Source organism: Chlorocebus sabaeus, chromosome 20, assembly GCF_047675955.1.
Source record: "Chlorocebus sabaeus isolate Y175 chromosome 20, mChlSab1.0.hap1, whole genome shotgun sequence".
NCBI lineage: Eukaryota > Metazoa > Chordata > Mammalia > Primates > Cercopithecidae > Chlorocebus > Chlorocebus sabaeus.
Window position 1 is genome coordinate 31,610,754 of NC_132923.1, and position 21,545 is coordinate 31,632,298.

At 35.3% G+C, this 21,545-nt stretch overlaps 1 long non-coding RNA gene across 1 annotated transcript; it reads left to right on the plus strand.

The window, feature by feature from the left end:
• Positions 1–1,428: 1,428 nt before the first annotated feature.
• On the plus strand, positions 1,429–9,666 carry LOC140709488 (uncharacterized). The gene is made up of 3 exons (XR_012090013.1): positions 1,429–1,694; positions 1,765–1,965; positions 7,955–9,666. It is a non-coding gene; the product is annotated as an uncharacterized lncRNA (long non-coding RNA).
• The last annotated feature ends 11,879 nt before the right edge of the window (positions 9,667–21,545 follow it).

Sequence of the window (21,545 nt, forward strand, 5' to 3'; positions counted from 1 at the left end):
GAGTAAGGAGTTCATAGTGGTTGAAGTAGAAGCAGCAAGGGAGAAAATCAGAAAGGTAGCAGTATACCTCATGTAAAGATTTCAGCTTTTACTCTGAGTAAAATGGAAAAAACATTGCAGAATTTTCACCTGATGAGGAACATAATTTTACCTATGTGTTAAAACATTACTCCGATATTTATATTGAAAATAAATTTCATAGGTGCAAAAGGAAAGTGCAAGTTTCCATCTTAGAAGATGTGTTAGCTTCCTATTGCTGCTGTAACAACTTAACACAAACTTAGTAGGTGAAGACAACACAAATGTATTCTCGTGTAGTTCTGGGTCATAACTTAAAAGTACGTTTTACTAGGCTACAAACAATGTCTTGCAAGGGCTGTATGCTTTCTGGGATCTCTAGAAGAAAATCTGTTCAATGCTTTTTCGAGCATCTATAAGACTCCTGGTATTTCTTGGCCTGTGGACCCCTTCCAAGCTATGACATCACTCTGATTTCTGCATCCATCATAATATCTCCTTCAGAAGGAATAACACAGGGGTAGTTAGGTATATAATCTAATTACATGAAATTCAAAATTGAAGAATTTACTAATAAAAGGAGGAAACTTAAAAAGTAGACATAAGGATTAAAGAAAGATGCCTACCAATTCTTCAGGTCTATTGGAATAAAGGATATGGGAGAAAAATCAACCAATATTTTAGAGGGCTTTTGGGAACATATTTTCATTATGGGAGAGCAAGAGAGAAAAGGCTAGGTTTCTATTAGAACTGGAAAATTAGAACAAAGTTTAGAAATGGATTTAATGATGTAGGTATTTGGCGCATGGAGAATTTTAGAGGGCATAGAGAACAAGATTGAGGTTTGAATGTGAGGGGAATACAATGGACAAGATTGAGGATGTGCAAAGCTTCATAGGGGTTGGATTAGAGCATGAGATAAAAAACAGTCTGGAATTTTGGGGTCTTATGTAATTTATAGTCAAAAATAGGAAAGAAGAGAATAATGATATGAATTCTGGTGGATCCAAGGCAAATTTCAGTGATGAAACTCTTGGCATTGGAACTGATGATGGCAGTGGTGTCAGGTTCAAGCCTCAGCTTAGGTCCCAGGGGAGTGGGTGGACAGGGGGGCAGGAAGCTGGAAGAACACTTGAGAGACAGCAGGGACATGGTTTTATTCAGCAGCTCTCTCACACTCTCCGCCTTTGTTATTCAGCAGCTCTCTCACACTGTCCGCCTTTGTCGCGGCTGCCTGCTCTGGCTCTGTAGCTGCAGCCCTTCTCAGCGGCTGACTCTGTGGCTCCTGTCACTCTCACACTTACAGCTGCACTCACAGGCACACTTGCTAGTTCCTAGCTCTCCCTTCCCCCAGGCCATCTGCAAGACAGCTGGCTCTCCTTACAGCGTCAGCAGCTTCACTCTCTCCCTCTGGGTGCGTGCCTCGTGTACAGTGTTAGCAGGGCAGTTATACCTTTTATAGACAATGGTGGCTCAGAGCCAAGTTTAAGATTACACAAACAGGTTATATAACAAGCAGAGCTGTGGGCCTGTGCTCAAAACTTCCTGAATCATGCTGGCCGGGATGTCTCCCTCGGCCTATTCTTGACCAAAGCATATCCATTTTTCTTACACTCCATCCCCTCGGACCCCAGCTAGGAATGGAACCTGACATTTGACAGAGTCAGCAGGATGAGGTGAGTGGGTCTTCAGCCCCTGAGGGTCCCAGGTTGGCTATGTGGCCACAGCATGGGCTATGGTATCTAGTTGCAGTGGTGCTGCTATGATGGGCCCCAACAGAAACGTGGGAAGAAGTGGACGGGCCTCCCATGAAGTGTGGAGAAGGCAGTGAAGCAGCTGGGAGCACACAGCACCAAGAGGGAGCGCACCTTTGCCAGCAGCGTCGGATGGGAGTTTCTGACTGCACTGCGAGAAGTACATGCTCCGTCTCTGCGGGATGCTGCACAGGTAAGGGACCTCCAGGCACAAGGTATGCACCTGGGGGCCCAAACGCACAACTTGGAGCAAAACCTGGGGGTAAGGGACCTCCAGGTACAAACAGGGTACTTAGAGGCCCAGATAAACAGCCTGGAACAGTAGTTGGAGACGGCCGTCAGTGAGACCTTTAGCCCATCCTTCTGACTGGAAACTCCCATTCTGTCTGATGCTGAGGAGGAGAAGGAGGCTTCTCCTCTGCACTCCCCATGATCCCCCAGAAGATAGAACGTAAGCATACCATGGGGCCCCAGGAGTGGGCCAAGGGCACCCCTACCATTGTGGAACACACTTCTTACAGTGCTTATCCTCCCACTGAGTTGCAGGAGTTAGGCAAGCAGTGCTCCCCAGAGGGAGAGAGTGAAGCTGCTGACCCTGTAAGGGAGAGCTGTCCATCTTACAGATAAACACTGGTGCGTATGTGTTGGGGGGGATGGGGGATGAGGGCTGGGGGCGTGGTAGCCAGGAACTAGCAAGTGCACCAGGGAGTGCAGCTGTAAGCTTAGGAGCAGCAGGAGTTGTAGAGCGGGCTGCTAAGAGGGGCTGCATTCAGAGGAGGCAGCAGAGACAAAGGCTGACAATGTGAGAGAGCTCCTGAATAAAGCTATGTCCCATCTACCTGCTGTCTCTCAAGTGTTCTTCCAGCTTCCTTCCCCCCGTTCACCCATTTACCTCAAACCTCAGCTGGGGCTCAAACCTGATAATTGGGAAGGCTAAGACTATGCTACGTGGTCACCTTTGACCCCACTCACACCCCCAGTCTTTAACCCTCCTAAAGGAATGATAAATTAGTGGATAATTGTTAAGAAAAGCTTATCTTTGCAGAAAACACCCTACACAGTATTGCCCAAATCAAACTGAATGTAATTTCTTTTTTTTTTTTTTTTTTTTTTGAGACAGAGTCTTACTCTGTCGCCCAAGCTGGAGTGCAGTGGCTGGATCTCAGCTCACTGCAAGCTCCGCCTCCCGGGCTTATGCCGTTCTCCTGCCTCAGCCTCTCGAGTAACTGGAATTACAGGCGCGCGCCACCTCGCCTGGCTAGTTTTTTTTCTTTTTTTGTATTTTTTAGTAGAGACGGGGTTTCACCGTGTTAACCAGGATGGTCTCGATCTCCTGACCTCGTGATCCGCCCGTCTCGGCCTCCCAAAGTGCTAGGATTACAGGCTTGAGCCACCGCGCCCGGCCTGTAATTTCTTATAGGGGAAGCTGGAGGTTTTAAAAAGACCAGTGGTTTTCAGCCTGTTTGTTGAATGCTTATTATCTCCCCCTTAATTTAAGAAAAGGTTTGTAGAAATGTATCCTTGGAAACCTCCATGAATAGGTATTTCAGCAATAGCAGTTGCCTTGTAGGTGATGGAGGTCAGCTCTGTTTCTAAGCAGCACATTCTTCTTGATACCTAATCATGGCCAATAATTTCTGCTTTTCTGATTAGTGATAAGAAGTAGCAGTACATCCTATGACCAGGCAGAAAATATAACTTTGGAAGAAGATATCACATAAAGATGCCAAAAATACAGTTTTTTTTTTTTTTTTTTTTTTTTCTCTAAATGATACCTTGGAGATGAGCTCTTCTGTTACCTCGTAAATAATTATTTAAAATATTACTTAAAAATATGATCATTCTCTTTTCAATGTAGTATTGTAAAGAACAAGTAGAGTGAGACTATAGAAATAGAAATCACTGTGATGTTGAAGTCTCCATGGAAAGTGACAAAACACTTATCATAGTTGGATTAAATCTCAAAAAAATCTAGCAACTATAGAAGTCAACTGAGATTAAATGAATGGCCCCAAGCGTTGTTAGTCAAGGAAACAAACGAACAAAAAAAGCGTGTCTATATGTGAAACTGTCAGACTGAAAGAAAACAACATTATTATTGGTTTCTAATTTTTGTGTGAGTATAAACAAAATATCAAAGTCAAAGCAACCAGTCAATTACAGAGTACATAGAGAACTTGAAAGGGAAACAATTTTGAAAAAGCTTATTCTAAAGAGACTCTTCAAAAGTTATCATTTACTAGCAAAAATTGTCTTCAGGGCAAATATCAAAAGATGGGGTAGATATCATTAAAAAAAAGAAAACGCTTGAAAAGTTGAGATAAACTTTTTTCTGTATTATTACTCCCTTTATTATTCGTGAAGAATTTAAATATTAATGAGTAAAGCATTCATAAAAAATATTCTGAACATAGAAGAAATACCCCAAAACAAAGACACAGCAAGGACAATTGGAACTATATAATACATTTTAAAATTAAGCTTTATGCTCTTTCCATTCAATATGATACATGTTACTATAAATTTGGAAAAAAATAACTAAACGAATATTATGCTATAAATATATAATACTATTGATTTATGAGATTAGAGAGTTTGACATCACACAATGAGAATTCTGATGTTCACCACATAACAGCTTATACATCATTTAGAGATTGCTGTTAACATTATTATTTAATTTATTATATATATTATATTAAAATATTATCATATAATTTAACCAGCAAACAAATATGTTTTGATAACTTTATTGTTACTAGTATTATTTAAGGTATAGCAGAAGTAACTAATTCTAAGAAGTTTTTAATTACTATCGTGAAACACATTTGCAGCTCCAAAATAATGTATTCTCTTATGTTTAAGCTTGAAAATAAGAATACAAAATTTGAAAAATTAAAGTATAATTTTGTATATAAAATGAAGGATAACTAGGAGATCTAAACATCAATAGGTCTGGGAAAATAGCTTAAGCAAGTACAAGCAATAGGACATACAGATGTCCAGAAAAAAAAACGGTTATGTTACAATATATGAGAGAATTTTTATAGCTCAATATATGTAGTACACATCATATGAGGAATGGAATGAAAAAGGGGAATTTATTTGTATTTCAAATCTTAATTACTTTTTTTCAGTCATATTACTCTGTGATTTTAAGAAAACTATTCACTATAGTCATTAAATATGCATTGATCTATTTAAAATTTACAAATGATATAGTAATTAACAGGTATAAAGTTATTACATATAATAAATCAGTTGTACATATATATGAATAAAGTGTTATTATATTGCAGTAAAATTAATAAATGATATCTCTGTGCCTCAATCTGAGTAATTATCTGTAATACAATTCCATTAAAGTAAACAAACAAGTAGCAGAAGGATATGTTCAGAATAAACCCATAGGGTTTGAAAGCAAGAAAATAATGTAGGGACTACAAAGACATATGTAGTAAATATATAATGAAAATGAAGAAAATTATAAAGACAATTTGTAATAGTGATTTCCTTTGCAGAAGGGAGAAGCAGGTAAGAGGATCAAGAGGGACTAAAAAAAGACATAAATTTTATTGTAATACTTCATTTCTTGAGCTGGATATTGAGTACGTGTTAATTTAATTGTAATTGTGTATCTTTTACACAAGCTCTGTGAATATCCTTTTATGCATATATATTTATTTGAAGAAATTTAAAATTAAGTCAAGGATTTCACAAAGTCTGAGAGCATAATAAAATGATCAAGTAAAGAATCCACCAAATAATTATATGAAAGTATTCAGTATAAAAACAGAGATGTAATATTTTTCAAGGATTGAGGGCAGATCTGGAGGAAAAGCTTTAATTTCAGTAGATTGAATTTACATTTTTTAGAAGGTTTTGTAACAGTGGGTGTATACCTTCTACCAAGCATTACTGTCTTGTAAATAATAGGTTTGGAGAGTATTATATTATGCCACTTAAATAAACCTGTAGCTTTAAGGAAACTCTAGAACTCACAGAAACTTCTGTAGATCATTTGTTCTAGAAATATTTAAAACCTGACATTAAGAGTGCTACTATGCCTAATGGTACTTACACAGATGGTAGTTCTAGTTTAGATACTATAAATAAAAACTTGGGGAAGTTAGTCTCTCCTAACTTTTAAAATGTTCTATTCAATAAGGTTATCACATTAGATTTAATCAAATGATCTTTCTAGCTTAAACAGTAAGTGTATTTATGCCCTCCCAGGGTAGAACCTGTGTCTTTTGTGACTACCTTAATTTTTAATTACTCTGCTGGTACTACACTTGTACAGAATGCTATTAGGTCTTCATCTGAATCATTCATCGAGAAATGCCATGTTAAATACTGATTGATGCATGTTCTAAAAACCTCTTGACTAATGGGGTTAGTAACTCAGAAAATTATATAGCTGAAGGAAAACAATAGCCATTCTATGTAATACAAGGACAAAAATGTTTTTGATTATTTATTGCCTTGCTATCTTCATAATATTCATCCTAAAATTATTGTCTCAAACCACTATATATGCATCTATAATACAGTATTCAGAAAATGTGCTGGCTAAGTTTAATAATTTTCACAAGAATGCTGGAAATATAAATATCTTTATTTTGTGTAGTTTCTATAGTTTAGGCTTGAAAATATATTGTCTGTATTTTGTGTTTATAGTTTCTTTCCTGGAAAAAAGCAATTGAATATGTAAATGAAATTATACAACACAAAAAATTATACTTTCATTATTCTAAAGGAAAAAAAACATAATTGCAGACTTTAATAATATACACCCACAATTACATATCAAGAAATCACACTGAAATCTATAGGTAATGTGGTAAAAAAAAAAAATTACCTAGGCTCTATTTGTCTATAATTTATTTAATATTAGGTGAATAGTAGATCAAATAAGTGTTATTTTAAGTTCATTATTAACTTTTCTAAAAGCTTCAGTTTGTTTTTTGAATTGTTTCTATTAATTTCAAAATAAAATGTTTCAGTAGTCCAGATGAGTTTATATTAGCAGAAATAAACATTTAATTTAAATACAAAATGTTGCCATTATTCCAGATACTTTCAAGTGGTTTCTTATGATAATAATTCTCTCATTTCCCCTATTTTGCTTAATACTTTGAATAGCTGTCTTCTAGGAAAGAAAGAAACAATAAAACTAGAAATATTAAAATAAAAGATTAATGAAATTGATTAACCCAAATATAGATAGATAGATAGATAGATAGATAGATAGATAGATAATTTATTTTCAACTAAAGCATTCAATAGGGAAAAAACTACTCTCTTCAGCAAACAGTGCTGGACCAAATGCACATCCAATTAAAGGAATGATGTTGCACCCATACCTCACACTATACACACAAAATAATTCAAAGTGGATATATCTAAACGTAAAAGTTAAAGCTATAAATTATCAAAAGAAAACATAAAAGTAAATCTTCATTTCCTTAGGTTCGAAATGGTTTCTTAGATATGACACCAAAAGCACAACAACTACAACAAATAAATGGGACTATATTAAAACGTTAAAATTGTGTGCTTCAAATGGTTTCATCAAAAAAAGTAAAAATATCCAAAATCCCACAGTGTGAAAGAAATTATTGGAAAATTGTGTATTTTATAAGACATTTGAATAGAGTATCTATAATATTATCAATATATACTGATACATAATATATAGGGGTGTGTATGTTTTTGCAATTTTTTAGGCCACTACATCTTGGGCTACAATTTGCACTATTTGCATGAGTCTGGTGAGACAAAACATTCATGTTACAAGTTAAGAAAAACAAATTTATTACTAATAGATAGGCAGCAAGAGACAATAGAAGCCTAAGATTTATATTGAGCCAATCACTCAACACTGACGAACGCTGCCTCAGGGCAGATAACATCTTATCTTTATGTACCCCACTTGCACCGTAGCTGAGGGACCACAAAAAGCAGCCATTCCGGTTTGCAAAAGGTTGGTGCAAAAGTAATAGAAGTTTTTGCATCGTTGAAATGTGCAATTTGATGCTGGAATATGGAATACACTTTTAAATAAATGTGGTTATGTTATACATCATGTTAATGTATATTTTTTGCTTTATGTTTTTTTGTTTTGTTTTGTTTTGTTTTTTGCTAACGACATTACTAGTTGTTTTTCTTTTTTATTTTAGACTATGGAAATGATGTTAGATAAAAAGTAAATACAAGCAATTTTCTTATTCAAGTTCAAAATCAGTCATAAAGTAGCAGCGGAGACAACTCGAAACATCAACAACGCATTTGGTCCAGGAACTTATAATGAATGTACAGTGCAGTGGTGGGTCAAGAAATTTTGCAAAGGAGACAAGAACCCTGAAAATGAGAACCACAGTGGCCGATCATCACAGGTTGATAATGGCCAGTTGAGAGAAATAATTGAAGCGGATTCTCTTGCTACTACAGGAGAAGTTACTGAGAACTCAGCGTTGACCATTCTACGGTTGTTCAGCGTTTGAAGCAAATTGGAAAGGTGAAAAAGCTCGATAACTAGGTACCTCATGAACTGAATGAAAATCAAAAGATACATTGTTTTGAAATGTCATATTTTCTTATTCTATGCAATAACAACAAACCATTTCTCGATTGAACTGTGACTTGTGACAAAGGATGGGTTTTCTACCACAGCTGGTGATGACCAGCTCAGTGGTTGGACTGAGAAGAAGCTTCAAAGCACTTTCTAAAGCCAAATGTGCACCATAAAAAGGTCATGATCACTGTTTGGTGGTCTGCTGCTGTTCTGACCCACTACAGCTTTCTGAATCCCATCGAAACATTTGTGTGTAAGAAGTATGCTCAGCAATTCGATAAGATGCACTGAAAACTGCATCACGGGCGGTTGGCATTGGTCAATAGAAAGGGCCCAAATCTTCTCCATGACCATGGCCAATCAGACGTAGCACTACCAAGGCTTTTAAAGTTGAATGAATTGGGCTACAAAGTTTTGCCTTATCTGCTATATTCACCTGACCTCTTGCCAACTGACTACCACTTCTTTAAGCATTTTGATAACTTTTGCAGGGAAAATGCTTGTGTTTACATTTTTATCTCTTTATGCTGCACCTGGATAATTTATTGAAACATAACTTCTAGTTTCCTTTCATGCTTTCTGTCTTTGCTGTTATTACTGCTAATTAAAGTATAATGTACATCATGAAAAGTTTTCAAAAAGATACAAAGTATACAGCTCTATGAGTTATTACAGAATGAGTAAAAATATTCAACCAACATCTAGGTTTAAAGAACATAACTTCGCCATTAATCAGAAATCCCTGCCCTACCCTTACCCATATATCTCATCACTTTCTTCCACATCTTTAATTACTATACTGATTTCTTGCACCATAAAATGGTATTAACAGTTACAAAATTTACTAAAAAACTAAAATTTTTAAAAAGTGTCAAATTTTATTATTTAAAATACTTATGAAATTTATCCACATTTTAGTTTGTATATATGCTTTATTTTTGTTGCCATATAGTATTTTCTTATATGAGTAAATTATCATTTATCCATCCGTTTTACTGTTGATGGGATTTGATTTTAGCATTTCTACATAACAGATTATGTTGCAATGAACATTGTTATACTCATCCTTTGGTGCACATGGAGATACTTTGGGGGGCATAAATCTAGGACTGAAACTGCTGAGGTCGGTAGTGACATTTTTCTGAAGTCACTGTCCAGTTTACACTCTTTCTAACAGTTCCTGAGAATTCCTTTGCTTTTATATACTTGAGAGCACTTGTCTAACCAGTCTTTTTAGTATTTTTTCTTTAGCCTCATATGTAGTTGTGTCTCATGAGTTTTAATTTACATTTCCTTGATTATAATACTAAGGCCTGTTTTATGTATCTATTAATTATTTTGATATCCTCTTTGGCAAAACATCTTTTTAGTTCTTTTGCCAATATTTTTGTTGCATGTATGTACATTTTTTAGTATCATTTTTATTGAAGTCTATTGTCATGTATACATGTTGCAAATATCCTTTTTTTATTCTCATACTCTTATTGATTCAATTTCAGAAGCATAAGTTCTTAATTTTACTTTTAGGGGCTTTATTGGTTTTATGTTCTATACTTATATCTACAGTCAACCTGAAATATTTACAAATATGAGTATGTGATGTATCTTTAATCATTTTTCAAAGAGATCATCTTTCTTCACTGGTTTTTAGTGACATCGTTCCCTTAGATCAAGTAAATTAAATATGTGTGGGTCTCTTTTTAAATGTTCTACTTCATTCATCTTATACTTTTCATTCTTATATAATACTGAGCTTAGCTAAGCTAAGTTGAGCTTATAAGCTAAGTTGAGCTTAGCTAAGCTCAGTATTATATAATCTTAAACACTGTATATTTGTAGTCTTCAAACCTTATAGAGTAATTTCAACTTAATTTACTTTTCAAACGTGTTAGGACTATCATTGGATTTTTGCATTTCTTTATACATTTTAGAATCAGATTATTAATTTTTCTGTTATAGATTTTCTTTTGTTTTCATTGAATCAATTAACTAATTTGGAGAAAAATAACATGACCCTTGAAATATTTTGGTTTTAAATCCAAGCATATAGTATATCTTTCCATTGATATTTCTTCTCCAATACTATTCAATAATAGTGCTTTCCATTGAGCAGTCTTATGTATTTTTATAATATGTATTCCTACTTAAGAATTTTAATATTATTCTAAAGGATGTGTACATAGTTCAATGTCTAAAACATTGATTGCTGCTTTCATTCAGTTTTGTTTAAGCACACAAACACATACATGTGTAATTTCCAGGTATTTTATTTTTCCAAAACTATTTGATAGTGTTTTGTCTCCTTTTTGAAAAATTCCTTTTCATTTTTCTGTGTCTGATAATTTCAAGATCTAAATTTTTGGCTTGATATGTCTATGGTTCTACTGATTGTCATAAACAGTGCAGTATTTAGATTTTTTTTTTTTTTTTTTTGGATTGTTAACTTATTTTTAACAGAAATACTATCTAGGAGACTTCAAAGGCTAGGTTGAACCTATGTTTTCCCAGAAAGTATTTGCTTTTGCTTCATATCAAACATCTCAGAGCACTAAAATTAATTTAAAACAAATTTTGCAACTTGTAGTTTCTGGAGCATTCGGTTAATTATACAATAACTTTGTTAAATTTTTAACACTATAAATTCCCTTCCTTCCTTCCTTCCTTCCTTCCTTCCTTCCTTCCTTCCTTCCTTCCTTCCTTCCTTCCTTCCTTCCTTCCTTCCTTCCTTCCTTCCTGTTTTCCTTTCTTTGCTTCTTTTCCTTTCTTTTCTTTTCTATTCCTGTTTTTGACAGAGTTTCGCTCTTGTTGCCCTAGCTGGAGTACAATGGCGCGATCTCGGCTCACTACAACCTCTGCCTCCCAGGTACAAACAATTCTCCTGTCTCAGCCTCCCAAGTAGCTCAGATTACAGGCATGTTCCACAACGCCTGGCTAATTGTTTTGTATTTAGTAGAGACTGGGTTAATCAGGCTGGTCGCATGGTAAACCACTTTATATTTTTCTTAAGATTTAAAAAATGTACTATTTCTTAAAATGTGCATAAGTCTGTACCACCTGTGCATTGATAATTATCATTTTTAATTTATTCCATTAATTAGGTTGAACTAGATCAAAGAGAGTTAACTGACATGGCTCGTCCCTGTATATGAACATGAAGATAATGAGTATATACTTTTTAAGTTCTAGATGATGATTTGCTGATATAAGAGATTAAACATTTTATTTAGCATTGCAATTTTACATTTCTTTAATTAATATATAAGTATTTATTATATATTAAATTAAATACTTTCCCATATGTTAATTTTCTCACTGTATTTCCCCTTTCATGAATTGTGTATTTATTTTGACACTACGTCTATTTTGCCCTTTTAATAGTTTTTGTAAATCAAGATGCCTTTAAAAAGTAGCTTTTTCTACAGGTTGTTTTTATCAACAAATGCCCCATGTTGCACTTCAATGTCACGCTTTCCCTTGTAAAGCCTAAACCAATTTTCATTTACAATTACTTTCTCATCTTTTGATACTTTATTTCACCGTTAATCCCTAAAGCATTACATGTCAAGCTTTAACAATTTAACAACCACATGTATTTTACTTTTCAAACTTGTGACTATTTTAAGGACATTTTAAAGATTAAAAAGATGGTTTTTTTTTTTTTTTTTGCATCAACAAATAAAAAACTGATCTTCTGAGTCCAAAAAATATCTCTGTGAATTTTAACTCTCCCACTTACCATCTTCATAGATTATAAATTGCTCTATCTTTAACTTTCATTTTAAGAAAAATAATAATAATAATGCAGCTGGGCGTGGGGGCTCACGCCTGTATTCCCAGCACTTTGGGAGGCTGAGGCGGGTGGATCACTGGGTCAAGAGATCGAGACAATCCTGGCTAACACGGTGAAACCCTGTCTCTACTAAAAATAAAAAGTTAGCTGGGTGTGGTGGCGTGCACCTGGTGGCATAGTTCCAGCTACTCAGGAGGCTGAAGCAGGAGAATGGCTTGAACGGGGGAGGTGGAGCTTGCAGTGAGCTGAAATCACACCACTGCACTGCAGCCTGGGCAGCAGAGCTAGACTCCATCTCAAAAATACAATACAATACAATACAATGCAATACAATACAATACAATACAATACAATACAATACAATACAATACAATACAATGTTGGCTAATAACACTGCGTTCCTTCATTGGTTCAGCAAATACTTATGCATAGACGTGAACAAAACATACAAATAGCTTGCTATTATAACATTTATATTTTAGTTGTATTAGAAAGATAATGACAGATTAATATGTAATATATCACATAATAGTAGTGTTACAAAGAAAAATAATGCAAAAAAAAATATGGAAAGTAATGGAAGTTACCATTTTGGTTGGCACGTCAGAGAAAAACTTTTCTGAGGAGTTGATGCTTGAGCAGATCTCTGAAGAAATTGGGCAGTGATACCAAACAGGTATCATTAGAAGATTTGTCTAGTGGAGGGAACAGGAAAGCAGCAAGTATAAATTCCCTGATGTGGAAATGTAGTTATCGTGTTTGAGGGAATGCAAGAAAACTAGCATGACTGGAGTCAACAAGGAAAGCGTGGTAAGAGCTGCAGAAGGGCAGCTGCAGGTTTAGGGAGAGCTAACAGATATTTAGCTGGAGAACAGTCCTCTTGAAAATTGCCAAAAAAAAAAAAAATACAAATACAAGTTATAAAAGAAAGTGAATATTTTGTTAAAAATATTGATATATATAGATATATAATTATATATTTATATAACCTATATAAAATATATACTATAATTATATACTATAATTATATACTATAATAAAATATATACTATATAAAATATAAATCTATAATTATTTTATATAATATATAAATATATATATAATTTATATAACTCTCTCTCTCTCTCTCTATATATATATATATATATATGTACACACACTTTTTTTTTTTTTAGATGGAGTCTTGCTGTGTCGCCCAGGCTGAAGTGCAGTGGCCGGATCTCAGCTGACTTCAACCCGCACTTCCTGGGTTCACTCAGTTCTCTGTCTCAGCCTGCCGAATGGCTGGGATTACAAGCGCCTGCCATCATGCCCGGCTACTTTTTGTATTTTTAGTAGAGATGGGGTTTCACCATCTTGTCCAGGCTGGTTTTGAACTCCTGACCTCGTGATCTACCCGCCTTGGCCGCCCAAAGTGCTGGGATTACAGGCATGAGCCACCATGTCCAGCCTAAAATAGAACTTTTAAAAGCTTAGGATGACACAAATATTCTTCTATATAATATAAATAAAATAAAAATGGTCTTATTTTGCTCAGTGGTATCTTCAAGATATTTGCGGATTTTCCATGTATTTATCCAGTTTGTCACTTCATCAGATGTACGGTATTTCTTGTTGGAAATAAAATCAAAGACTGTATTCAAACTTTGGTTGTGAAAAAAAAATGCTAGCAATATTTAAGTTTGACTGTTTTTATTAAAAATCATCTGTTTAGACACATCTGTTTCTTTTATTATGTTTTTTTGTTCTCTGTAAATACAACTGCAATAACATAAAAAAAACTTTATATAAAATCATTTCTTATAAGAGGTCATAACAAAAGAATTGTAGTTCTTAATGAATTCACATAAATTGCTGATGACCTTCATCTATACTTTGTTGATCAGTCTAGTGATTTTTTGGACTAATTTTATTTTCCTTCTGCTTATAATATTTTAGTTTGAGTGTGTCTTGATTGCTATTTTTTTTTTTTTGCCAATTATCATTTTATTAACTATAATTTATGGGCTATAAGGAGGCTTTTTCTTATTTTTGTGATCTTGACCCATGACAGATTTTATTTGCATTGTAATGCTGAAAAAGAGACTTTATATTTTATAATTCTGGGGATTTTTGTTAATGTTTTTACCTTCTACTTAGACAATTCCGTTCTATCATATTCACATTTTGGCATAAATTATAATTGTGAAACATAAAAATTAATATTAATATATAATCAAGATTCTTTAAAATTTCCACTACTTTATACTGAACTATGGAACAAAATTGTTTTTATATAATATACCCTGATCTATTGTAAATAAGTATTGAGATTTTATTACCGATAATATTTTATAGACAATTTAACAGCTTCTGTGGTACTTTAGTATACCATACATTGGAACTACAGGATTCTGTCAAGAGAACTGGTGACTCAAATATGCTAATGTTCAGGTCTGTATTTGGGAATCTGTGAAACGAGATTTCACATACAGTCATTTTATTATTTGAAGTATTGTACAAGAGCAAAAGGATATTTTGTTCCACGAGCAAAGGATATTTTGTGAAAATTCACTAGAAACTCCCCACATATCTACGAGATCCATATAGTTATAAATACTGCATTATCCAGTATATTTTGACGAATGAGACTTTCGTTTTTGCTAGGCATTGATAGAATTAAATCTCCCGTGAATCATTTTATACATACAATATAATGATTTGAAAAATTTTCATAGCTGGTCTCTCGCTTCGTGCATTAAACATTTTGATTATTTCCTACCCTCCCTATATCTTAATTGTCAGATACCTGAAGACTTGTTTCCATTATGTAGAATCTGATGTTGCAACCTTGGGTCATGGTGCCAGGTGAGGTAATTTGGTGAACAGCAGAATGTTATTGTCCTGCATGGTATTTTCTCTGGGGACGACCAGTAACATCTTCAGTATGTATGGAGGCATATTTGCACACAAAGTAAAAAAAAAAAACCAAAAAACAAACAGTTGTCTGCCTCCTTTAACTGATTCCAAAACTGCCCAGGAGCACTCCAACAGCATCATTAAAAAAAGGTGTTTGGAGGGAAAGAGAAAAATTATCTAATGCTGATAAAATGTTTACAGAAATGTGTAGTGACTGTTCAATACATAGATGCATGTATGTGTGCATACACACAACTATGAACACACACATATATATTCTGTAATATGAGTTTTCAAGTTTATTTTACTGTTATCTGTTTCTATGTGTCTCTGTCTCTCTTCTCTCTCTTGCTCTTGCTCTCTCTGTGTCTTTCTCATTCTTCCTCCCTCCCTCCTTCCTGTTCTCTCTCTCCACACACATTAATATATGTACATATATGCTATGGTCTGAATGTTTGTGTCCCAACATTTAAATGCTGAAATGCTAATCCCTAAGGTAATGCTATTAGAAGGTGGGGCTTTGAAGAGATGATTAACTCGTAAGGATAGAGCACCCATTAATGGGATTAGTGCCCTTGGAAAAGAGACCCCAGAGTGCTAGCTCTCTGCTTCTTCCAGGTGAGAACAGAGCTAGAAGGAGCCATCTATGAGGACATAGTCTCACCAGACACCAGTACCTTGGTCCAGGACTTTCTAGTCCCCAGAAGTGAGAATTAAATTTCTGTTGCTTAAAAGTTACCCGGTCCATGACAATTTACGTAGTAGTTCAAATAAACTATGAATATGTATATGTGTGCATGTATATGTAAATACACATGTACATACACACACATGCATACTTTCTAATAAATGTTTTAAAGTATATTTATCATGGAATGCTATATATTCATCCTAATGATATTTCCATTACTCAGTGCATTTATAAAATATAACTAAAATTCTCAGAAAGGATTAAAATATTAACCCGTACATTCGTTTGTTCACTGCCTTAGCAAATATTCTTGATATAATAATACCAGGTAATTTTATTAGTGTTCATAGTAGTGTTGAACAAGCTAAATTCATTAACTCATGAAACTAGCATTCTAGTGAGAGAGTAAAATAAAAGCAATTTTAGTTAACATATATGATAAATTTTATGAAAATATAATAAAGCATATTTAAACATATACAGTTAAATGGAAATTTTTGCAAAAAAAAGTATTGTGGTTGTGGGACGTTTCTCTAATATAACTGAATAAAATGAAATGCAAACATTCTTTATAATCACTGGGCTTTCTCTTTTATATAAGAAACTTGCTTATCATTGCCCTCTTACCATGCTTCAGCTTAACTTCAATATTTTCTTTTTCTATGAACTTACATTTTGAATTTTTAACAGTACTGTCCTAGAATTGAGAATATGCTTAAAGAAGGAGAAAAGACCTAAGAAAAGCCTCACCACAGAAAAAAGAATCTTCAGACTGACTGACGTGATGAGAGTTGATAATAAACATGTAACTTGCCTAGTGCCATAGGTATAAATTGATGGAAATTAAATTATGCCTGTGTGATATATAAACACATTTCGTGTCTTTCCACATTTGAATTTTGGGAAAAGTAAAGTTTTAATATTCTTAGATGAAATATTAAACTATATATCAAAGTCAAAATGATATTCTGGTTTATGCCGTGCTGTGTGGGAGGGAACTGAGAGCTATTTATAAACTGTGTAGGCCCCTAATCACATTGTTTCTGCACAATTTTTAAATTAATCAAAATTTTCACCTAGATTGAGTTTGGATATAATTTTTTAATTAAAATCTCAAAAAAAGCCCCAGAAAAATAAAACATCAAAAGGAAGATCTATAGAATCTGCTAGAAATATAGTTCACAAAAAAACCCCACAAATGTTTAAAACAATTAAAACTTAATTTTGAATTGAAGGAAGCCAGTTCCTGTATGAATTGCCTTTTTTTTTTTCTATATTTTCATTGTATTAGTACCATGTTATAATGGCAAATATGTTATTTCAGAGGAAACCCAAGCCTAGAAATAGGCGAAGAGTGAAAAGTTTGGGTTTTAAGACTTATTCAGGGAAGATGGCATGCTTCAAGCTCACCTAAACTGGGACCATATAAATGTAGAATCATTAGTAAAAGGAGGTCAAGAAACATGGCTTGTTACCTCGAGTAGAAGGACTGTTACTGCCAAGGCTCTGATTAAAGAAAAAGGCCACATTAGACATTAAAGCTTCAAGCTTAACCCTATCATAAGTCTAAAGGGAAAGAAAGTCATGATCTAGAAAATGAGGGAGTCCCCAATATAATAACAGGGTAGTGATATTCTTGGAGCTGAGACTGAATAAAAGTAATAATAATAAAAAAAAAAATCTTGTGTTGGAAACTTAATCCCCAATGCAACAGTGCTAGGAGGCGGGGCTTTTGCAAGGTAAACAGGTCATGAGTTCCCTGCCATCATAAATAAATTAATGCTGCTATAAAAAGGGTAGTAGATTCTTTGTCTCTTTTGCTCTTTGGCCATATGAGGACAAAAGGTTTGTCCCCACTTGCCCTTCCACCTTCATCTTCTACCATATAAAGATAATACAGCAAGAAGTCTCTCACCAGACACCAGATATTGGTGCCTTATACTTGGAGTTTTCAGACTCCAAAACTGAAAAATAACCTTCTGTTATTTATAAATTATCCAGTCTCAGGTAGTTTGTTATAACCACAAGAAGTAAACTAAGACACTTTGATAAAACAAAACATTCTTTTTTTTTTTTTTTTTTTTTTGAGACGGAGGGAGCGCAGTGGCCGGATCTCAGCTCACTGCAAGCCCCGCCTCCCGGGTTCACGCCATTCTCCTGACTCAGCCTCCTGAGTAGCTGGGACTACAGGCGCCCGCCACGTCGCCCCGCTAGTTTTTTGTATTTTTTAGTAGAGACGGGGTTTCACTGTGTTAGCCAGAATGGTCTCGATCTCCTGACCTTGTGATCCGCCCATCTTGGCCTCCCAAAGTGCTGGGATTACAGGCTTGAGCCACCGCGCCCGGCCAAAACAAAACATTCTTGAAATAATACATTTTAAACATTTAAATTTAAAACATTTCAGCCCGGCGCGGTGGCTCATGCCTGTAATCCTAGCACTTTGGGAGGCCGAGGCGGGCAGATCATGAGGTCATGAGGTTGAGACCATCCTGGCCAACATGATGAAACCCTATCTCTATTAAAAACACAAAAATTAGGTGGGCGGGGTGGTGCGCACCTGTAATTCCTACTGGGGGAGGCTATGGCAGAAAAATTGCTTGAACAGGGGGAGCGGAGGTTGCATTGAGCCGAGATGGCGCCACTGCACTCCAGCCTGGCAGCCTGGTGACGGAATGAGACTCCATCTCAAAAAAAAAAAAAAAAAAAAAAAAAAAAAAAAAAAAAAAAAAAAAGCTTAAATTAAAAACATTTCAATTACATATGTATTCGATTTCTGAATCTCAGAGAATCAGTGGACAATTCCATAATTAGAAAAAAACAATGCTCAATAAACTATTCAAAAGATTATCATCCCAGAAACACTATGTGTATAAAATTTTTATAGAGTTATAGTTGATATATGGTGTATTAACCCGTTTTCACACTGCTGATAAAGACATGCCTGAGACTGGGTAATTTGTAAAGGAAAAAAAGGGGTTTAGTGGGCTCACAGTTCCATGTGGCTCACATGGAGGAGGATTCACAATCATGGCAGAAGGTGGAAGGCACAACTTACGTGGCAGAAGGCCAGAGAAGTGAGAACCAAGCAAAAGGGGAAACTCCTTACAGAACCATCAGATCTTTTGAGGCTTTTTCACTATCACAAGAACAGCATGGGGGAACCGCCCTCATAATTCAATTATATCCCATCAGGTCCCTCCCACAACATGTGGGAATTATGGGAGCTACAATTGAAGATAAGATTTGGGTGGGGACACAGCCAAACCATAAAATATAGCTATCGAATAATGTCACCAAAGTTTTACAAACAAATGATTAGTTCTTCAAAATTATTTGTGTTAGAAGACTATACATGTAAGTCAATTATGGTTTCATTGATTCAAAATAATTTTGCCTTTTATATTTTCACAATAAATGCATAAAAAAGCTTAACTGCTAGTATTAATTTCTTTATTTTTCCGTTGGTAAATACTTTTTTATGTTCATTTTATTCTCACATTTATTTCTGCAAAAGAAAGATAATATGTTTAGCCATAAGTTTAATATAAATCATATTTTTATTCCTATTCCTAAGACTTAGCTTGATCTTAAATAGCAGTATAGTAAGGATTGCATCAAAAACAAGAGTAGTAAAATTGCTACTGTCATCTCTGTTGATCAAGCCCCACAATTCATTCATTCTTTTAATAAATATTTATTCAATTTCATGTGCTGTGCTAGGTTTTAGAGACAAAATTAAAAACAAAGCCACTGGAGATAGTGCATAGAAAATTACAGTAAGCCATGTTAGCCACTACATGGAGCAAGGCAGGGATATGGAATAGAATTCAGAGAACTGACCTCTCAAAAGAGAGGTGTGAACAACTTTCTTGGAGGAATAACTGTGTGTAATGTAATAATAAGTAGGGAATAGACAGATGAAGGAAAAAAAGATAAGTAGATTACCCCAAGTAAAGGAAACATCATGTTTAATGTCTTAAAGATGAGGGAACTTAGCATTCAAGGTCCCATGGAGTATACTTGCAATACAGAAATGGAAGCTGCTTGGAAGATAAAAATGCTAAAATTTCTACGTTAAGGATAATAATAATGAATTTAGACCTACTTCTAAGAGTTATTTCAGGTTCTCATATTCTTAAAGTATGAAGTATACAACTATAGGCTTGTTTCCTTTCTTTTTTTGTTTAGGTTTTGTTGTTGTTGTTGTTGTTGTTGTTGTTGTTGTTGTTGTCGTTTTAGACGGGATCTGTCTCAGTCACCCAGACTGGAGTGCAGTGGTGCAATCTCAGCTTACTACAAGCTCCGCTTCCCGGGTTCACACCATTTTCCTGCCTCAGCCTCCCGAGTAGCTGGGACTACTGGCGCCCGCCCCCACGCCCGGCTATTTTTTTTTTTTTTTTTTTCTTTTCTTTTTTGTATATTTAGTAGAGACGGAGTTTCACTGTGTTAGCCAGGATGGTCTAGATCTCCTGACCTCATGATTCACCCGCCTTGGCCTCCCAAAGTGCTGGGATTACAGGTGTGAACCACCGCGCCCAGCCTACCTTTGTTTTCTTAACACTCTCCTCTCTTCTGTGGAAAATTAACAGCTATTACCATCTTGCTAGATACCTATGGAGCCAATACTTTATACATTATATCACTACCTAAAACAATGGAATTCTTCCAGGGACGGTCAGCTGACTCCAACCGGGCAAATTATAGGACCTCCCTCCCATACACAGTCACTGTACGTCGAACAGTAAGTTAGCACTCACCCAAAGGTACTGAAGCAAATCTCTGCTGCACGTGACATTGAAGGGAGATTAAAATGGTGTCTTTAAGTTCTTTGTTTGCAAACATATGGGAGAAGCTGTTGTGCGGTAAAAAAGAATGAAATGTTCATATACATAATGGCAGAAACCACAATTACTTTTGCACCAACTTAATAGTTGTCCCCGAGACATGACTGCATCTCTGCTCTTACATTATTTTGCTTTCTTTGTACATCATTGTTTTCCTTAGTCACATAGTTTCCAAATTTGTAAAAGCTGGCTTGGGTCTCAAGGGGTGAAGCAGAGTTATTAGGGCAGTGTCAAAAAAACTAAAGCCCAGTTATTGTTGGCTATGGGAAGGTCTGCTGCTAGAAAATCTTGAGCAAGGCTATGAGCCAATAAGAAACAGACAGCGAATGATGCAAACCTAGGACAGAAAAAAGTTCCTGTATGATAAGAGATTGAAATCTTTAAGGTTGGTATACTTCCAGGCTACCCTACCCCTTCCCTCCAGAGGTATAAAACCATGTAGAAGATGAGGTGGTTGTGGTTCTGCACTCTGCTATATCCCTTACTTTGCACAGGCTACCATGTTTTGCGTTCAGCTCCATGAAAAAAAATGGAATCGCTGAATAGCAAAATATGGTCTTTGTACTCTTCAACGAGTATTTCTCCTACATTGTGCCCTTGCTGTTTCAATAATAATCTCACATAAAAGTAATCTCGACCAGACGAAGCGTAGTGGCTCACGCTTGTAATCCCAGCATTTTGGGAGGGCAAGGCAGGTGGATCACGGGGTCAGGAGTTTGAGACAAGTCTGACCAACATGGTGAAACTCTGTCTCTACTAAAACCATAAAAATTAGCCAAGTGCGGTGGCACGCACCTGTAATTCCAGCTACTTAGGAGGCTGAGGCGGAAGAATTTCTTGAACCCAGGAGGTGGAGGTTGCAGTGAGCTGAGATGACTGCCACTGCGCTCCAGACTGGGAGACAGAGCAAGACTTTGTCTCACCAAAAAAAAAAAAAAAAAAAAAAAAAAAAGTTATTTCAAAAGGTCTTTAG